Source organism: Mastomys coucha, unplaced genomic scaffold (genome assembly GCF_008632895.1).
Source record: "Mastomys coucha isolate ucsf_1 unplaced genomic scaffold, UCSF_Mcou_1 pScaffold19, whole genome shotgun sequence".
NCBI classification, from domain to species: Eukaryota; Metazoa; Chordata; class Mammalia; order Rodentia; family Muridae; genus Mastomys; species Mastomys coucha.
This window is the reverse complement of record NW_022196901.1, coordinates 10,548,351-10,555,211: the sequence shown is the minus strand read 5'-3', so window position 1 is coordinate 10,555,211 and position 6,861 is coordinate 10,548,351. Positions and strand designations below refer to the sequence as shown.

The 6,861-nt window shown below is 37.9% G+C and overlaps 1 pseudogene; it reads right to left on the bottom strand.

Annotated features, from left to right (window-relative positions):
* Positions 1-143: 143 nt before the first annotated feature.
* Positions 144-742, bottom strand: LOC116097402 (annotated as a pseudogene).
* Positions 743-6,861: the final 6,119 nt, after the last annotated feature.

Here is a 6,861-nt window from a genome sequence, read left to right as displayed (position 1 = left end):
CTCTCTCTCTCTCTCTCCTCCCTCCCCTTTCCCCACCTCTTTCTTTCTCTTTAAGAGGGCAATGGGCAAAGGCTTGTTTTATTTTAATGACTGACCCATGTGAGGCCACAGCCTGGCCACTATGTACAAACATAAGAGATGCTTTATTTCTTGGTCTCTTCCTCCTTGGACAGAATCTTGATGATCTCTTCCTTCTTGACCTGAAGGCACTCCTCTCTGCACTTTCATGCTTCCTTGGTCTTAGACCTGCAAACCTTAATATGGTCAGCCAGTAGCTACTTGTGGGCCTTGTCTGCCTTCAGCAGACAAGTGGATGTGCTCCATGAGAATCCACTTGTTTTTGAATACATTCCCTTTAACCTTCAGGTACAAGCTGTGATATACATGATAGTCAATCTTCTTAGATTCCCTGTATTTCCTGTGAAGTTGTCCCAGGATCCTCATCCTTCTCATCCAAGTCACCTTCTCAGGCATCTGAGCATTGGCAGAACCCTTCCTCTTCCCTATGCTTATATGCTGGCCTTTCCATCATACCAAGGTGTTTTCTGGCAGTGAGCCCAGGAATGGACAGTCACAGGCTTCCGGATGATCAGCCCATCTTTGGTTAGGTCAGCTTCCTGATCTGCTGACAGGAATTGGCATTGGCAATTTCATTGGTCTCATTGGGGTCCAACCAGACCTTCTTTTTACCACAGCAGAGGACACTAGAGGCAAGTTTCTTCTGTAGCCTGAGTACACTCATGGCTGTGTTTTATCACCTTTGCCCTTGGTTGTATTCCAGAGCTTGAAGGCAGGAGCTTACAGCTGGAAACACCACAATCCAGACACAGGACTTGAAAGATATGAGGCATAAGTGACCTGTAAGCTTCTTCCTAGAGTACTAGCTTTCATGTGATCACTGCTATGTAAGCTGTTAAGGGAGAGGAGCAATCCTATCTAGGTGTAAAGCCTGAAGTCCACAACAAGGTCTGAAACAATAAGATATCACCATTGGTGAAATCATGGTACTTTTATCTTGAAGGTAACCAATAGATGTTTAACTGTACTTAAGACCCACTCATTAGGAAGGAGTTTATGCCTCATACTGTCAACCTACCAACTAGAAAGGGACCTCAGAGGGGAGGGGGGAAAGAAGAAACACCAGAGATGGGGCATAGTCAGATACAGGTGTTATGAAATTGGTGAGACTTTAACTGGGGAGGATAAAGAGGTCACATACCCTAGAAGGAATGCACTCCTGCCAGTTTTCTAAGCTAGTATAATTCCTAATTATACTAAATCATTATACACAGATAACTAGCACTCACCCTTCATCAGAGCAAAAATATACTGCAATAAATAGAATCACAATCAGACATCCAAATAATAAAAGATATACTTTCTACAATGCTAAGAAAGTTTGATTGAGGAGATGTCATTTAAGCCTAAATAAGAATAAGGTAGAGATAGAATGATCTATAGTATAAAATATATGTTTAAGAAAAAGCAGAGGTTCTGGTGTAAGATCCTGTACAAGCTGTGAAGAAACAAATTTCTTGGGAGATAACTAGAGAACATATGGCAGGGAAGGAAGGGCTGGTCCCAAGTCAGTGAAAGACTTTACCCTCCATTCCAAACAGGTGAAGGTCCATGAGGAGTTTCCCACAGGAAAATCACGATCTGATTTCCATTCTGAACGTGGTTATGCTAGTGGAGAAGATTGTATGACAGACATAAAAGTGGACATGGGAAACTTGGAAGGTTGGTATTGGAGAGTGTGGTGGTTTGAATGTGCTTAGCCCAAGGAGGGCACTATTAGGAGGGATGGCTTTGTTGGTGGAAGTGTGTCACTGTAGGGGTGAGCAATCAGACCTGCCTTCTAAGCCCGTCTTCTCCTAGAGGCCTTCAGATGAAGAGATAGAACTCTCAGCTCCTCCTGCACCATGCCTGCCTGGATGCTGCCATGCTCCTGCCTCGACGATAATGGACTGAACCTCTGAATTTGTAAGCCAGCCTCAAGTGTTCTTATAATAGTGGCCTTGGTCATGATGTATCTTCAGAGCAGTGGAAACTGTAACTAAGGCAGAGATGGTGGGGAAAATGTAGACTCTGGATCACTGATGGGATTTGCTATAAGACCAGATTCAAGGTGAGAAAGAGAATGACTTTTTTTATTTGGTTTTGCTTTAACATGGTATGCTCATGATGTACAGACATACATTCAAGCACACACTCATTTTTTATTAGATATTTTTTATTTACATTGCAAATTTTATCCCCTCTGAAAACTCACTTATCCCATCCCCCCTCTCCCTGCTCACTAACCCACCCACTCCTGCTTCCCTGTCCTGGCATTACCCTACACTGGGGCATCAAGTCAGGCACACACTCATACCCATAAGACAAACATCTCAAAAAGAAAAGAGAAACCTCATCAACATATGCATATATGTGAAAATAAATTGCAGTGAATAATCTTGTAGGACATCATTTTACTTGACACAAGAAATTAGGGGTGGTGACATACACCAAAAATCACAGTACTTGGAAGGAGATGGGAGGGTTAGGAGTTCACCAGCTTTGATAATGTAATGAGTTTTGAAGACAGTGTGAACTATGGAAAACACCATCTTAAAGCAAAACCAAATAAACAGAGTAAAATATAATCACTATTAGAGAAAGGAAAAAATGAAATCATGTCTTACCTGAGGGGATGTGAAGAATCCACAGATACTATTGTCCTGTTCCTGTTAAACATGCCTCAGGCAAAACTGAACTGGGGGGAGGCCTCCTACATACAGTAAAACTTTAGCAACATCGATCTGTGAAAACCCATGAGGAAGGAGGCCATCTTAGTTGGAGTATTTAAAGACAAAAGCCAGGTGTGATCACTGATTGCAAGTGGCCCTATTCTGTAGAAAAGGCATTTATAAAACTAATATTTGAATGGTGTGTGGGCACAAATCAGAAACATTTTTTCAGTGCTAATTTCTTGATTTTGATTTTTATACTTTATATATGAGGGAATCTCTTCCTTACTAGACTTCCACAGTCAAGTATTTGAAGGTGAAATCATTTAGTAAGCTAGGTTTTAAATTACTCATTAAAATATCTTCTTCTATATATTCATCCTATATATGCACTTATATACATACTCCAAACACATCCTCAAAATGATTCTGAAGAAAGAGTCCACACTCTTACCTATAAGAATATATGATGTCCACCTTATAAACTATTTCAGGATCTAGACAAAGGAGAATAACATTTCAATTTGGTTTATGAAGCTATCATCAGCCTGACACTCACATGCCAAAAGTTAGTATATATGACATAGAGTACAATCATTTCTGTGAATAATATCAGATAAAATATCACCATTGCCAATTACATAGTAAATCATGAACATTTAAAGTTAACAGCAGAACAGATCGATTTAAAATCGAATGACTGAAAACAGGGGCACAGCCTTTCCTCGGCTGCAGCCAATATGCTGGTTCTTCCAGGGAGCCGAGACCTCGACGCGGAAATGTTCTCAGGTATTGATGACTGGCAGCGTTCAGGCAGTCCTCTGTTCAGACAGCATGACCTCTGTCTCTACTCACCTCCATTTCCTCCATCCTCATCTAACATGAGGCAGTGGCTGTCGCTTTAGTAGATCAAAAGATTGATGTGTCTTGTAATAATGTTGTATCTATTAGTACTATACTATATACAAGTTCTGAGCCTTTTACATTTAAGGTAGAACTATTAGCTGTTATTCATGAACCCATTACTGTTGGTATATGTGATGAATTCAATCCATTATATTATATCTACTACATCTACAAAACTCCTACAGCCCAAAATGCAGATAAACACCAAAATTTTACCTTAATATTATCCACAATTTGAGTATGCCATATAAGAAATATTACCCATTTAGACGCTTTTAATCATTTGGAAGTTAAACATTTCAGTATTCAAGAAAGCAATTCTACCCCCAAATCAGGAGTGCATTTTAAGATACTGAGAGAAATGATTTGATAATAAATTATGTAACAGTGAGACAAGAAGTTCTAATGTCATTACTTAAAAATAACCTATTTTGCCTTGCTTGAAAAATATCTAGAGTAGTTAAATTAATACTAACATATAAAATGACAGCATAAATATTTAAAATAAGGGCATACTACAGAATCAATACGTAATAAAAGCAGAATAAGCTTACTTTTCTTATTTTTTCTCTGTCAATTAATATGTAATCACATAAGTTTGCATTACTTGCTAAAAGGACTATACCATTAAGTGAACGAGTCATTTCTATGAATGTGTAGATATTGCCATCTTGTCATTCAATTGTCCTTGTGGTCCTGCCCTTGCTATGGCTGTGATGAGACCCAACATATTGTGATGTAATAATACAAAGTTAAATCATAAGGAAAATAGTGCTAACATCAAAAAGGATAAAAATACTCAGTAGTTCATTTAGTGTAAAATGTTTATAAATTTCAAAATTGGTTTCTATTTGATATATATTTTCACAAGAAAAATTGCTTACTTTTTGCAATGATCTAGTTTTATGTGAAAAATTTTAAAAAGACAGCCATATAAGATCATGAGATGTTTGCAGAGTTTGCACTTTTTATGGGCACCCTTTTTAGTCTATGCTTAAAGATTTTTATTTTACAGCATACTATGCCAAAAAAAATGCCTTTGGTCAGTATCCCACTGAGAGCCCTTCTACCTACCAATGGATATCACTTGTTTTTAGGGGCTATACAAAGCTGCTAATACCAATTTCTTAGTGATTGAAGCATTTTTCCGTTATATTTCTTCATTTTGAATGCTAAATAAAATCCAATTTGTTATCTGCAGGTTGCATTTTAATATTTAGTTGACATGTCAAAACTCCAGCTTCCTAAGAACTTTGAAATGAGACTATCAATCTGTATGCTAACTTATTACATTTGCAGATTTTCTTCTGAGGGAAATACACAAAATTAATTGTATAGAGAACAGAAATCAATTGGTTTATGTTTATTGGTTTGTTTTAAAATGCCAAGGAATCTGAGATCCAGAGAATAGCATTTAGAGCAGGAGTTCTTGCTAGGTTATAAGGTGTCAGAATCCGGAAAAGTGAGAGACAGACAAAAAGAAAAACAAAACAAAATGAGAGAGAGAGAGAGAGAGAGAGAGAGAGAGAGAGAGAGAGAGAAGACCGACACCAGGGGATGGTAAGACAAAGATAGAGGTGCAGAGAGAAACAGAGGTAGATGAAGGCAAACTGATTTGATCTCCCATGAAAAATTCAGACTTGAGCTAAGGAACCTTCCCAGAAGCATCAGTGCATCTGTGAGGGCAAGATCTCCCAGCCTAGTTACTTTCCTAAAGACCTACCTTCTAGCACTGATGTACTGAGGATTGAAATGTCTATACACACTCTTCAGGGAACATACTAAAGCCATAGCATGATTAGCAAAAATCGATAACTAAGTTTGCTTATATTTTACTTTCACATTTTTGTAGTGTGAATGTGCTGAAAGTAACTGACTAATGCATATGTATTCAAGAAAAACATTTCATATAGCAGTCTGTAAAAATGTTCAGGCTTATTAAATTAACAAACTGTAAGGAATAACCATTTAGGAGTCTAAGTTGGAAGGATCATGTATTTGAAACCACCCTGGTCTTTATAGCAAGAAATTATCATAAAACCAAACAAAACTACAAAACAGCACAGTATAATTCTACTCCTGTTATGGTTGTAACATGAAGTGTTCTCCCCTAAATTTCAGGTGGGAATCTTGAGAAGCCCCTGGATTATGAAAGGGTTAATACCATAGACAGGTTACAGAATTGATGGTTTTACATCTTGGATTGCTATTAGAAGGCAAGATCTTGTTGTAGGAAATAGGTCAGTGAGCACGCATTTGAGGGGTGCATCGTACCACCCTCTCCATTCTCTGGAACATTCTGCTTCCCACTGCCTCAGGCTTGAAGCAGTAGATCCAACTAATCTTAGACAAAAACAAACAAACTAAACAAACAAACAAATAAAACACTGTAAACTACTATTGAAATAAAGCTTTCCCCTTCTTAAATTTCATTACTGGAATTTTGTCACAGTGATGGAAAGATAACTAACACAGTTCTGTAACAAGAAAACCTTCTATAGTTTAAGAGCTAGCTCAGTGGTTAAGATAATGTGCATCCTTAAAGAGAATCAGAGTTCAGTTCCTAGTACCCAAGTCAAGCAGTTGCAACCAATGTAATTCCAGCTCCAGGAGATCTAATGCTTTATGCATTCATCTGGGATCCCCCAGTACTAGCATGCACATTTGCATGCACCCCCCCCACACACGTGCACTCGCATGTGTGCACTTAAACATATCAATACTATACATTCAGTCTGTTTTCTGTTTAATGTCTAATGCTTTTTGACACTGATAATCGATTTTTAATTTAGTTTTCATTGAAAATTATTTTTCTTCTTTTAATGTATATGGAGTACACATGCATGTGTATGCATGTTCATATGTGTATGGTTGCAAGTACATGTGTGTGCATATACACTTGCATGCCTGTTGTGCAAGGCTGATATTGGGAACTTTTTATTTCTCTTCCACCTTGTCCTTTGGAGACAAGGTCTTTTATTCAATCAGAGCTCATTCCAGGGACCCTTTATTTTTGCTTCCTAAGGCTGCATTTACTGGTGTGCTGTGTGGCAAGTGTTTTAACTGATAAACCATGTCCTTACTTCATGTTTCTTAATGTTACTTTTTGTTTAAGAGTCATGGAACAAATATTGCAGTTAAAAACAATTGGATATTTCTATAAAACATGACTTTGTTCAGGTTTTTGTGAGCATTTCGTCGATGGTGAGCGTATTGGTTGCTATTT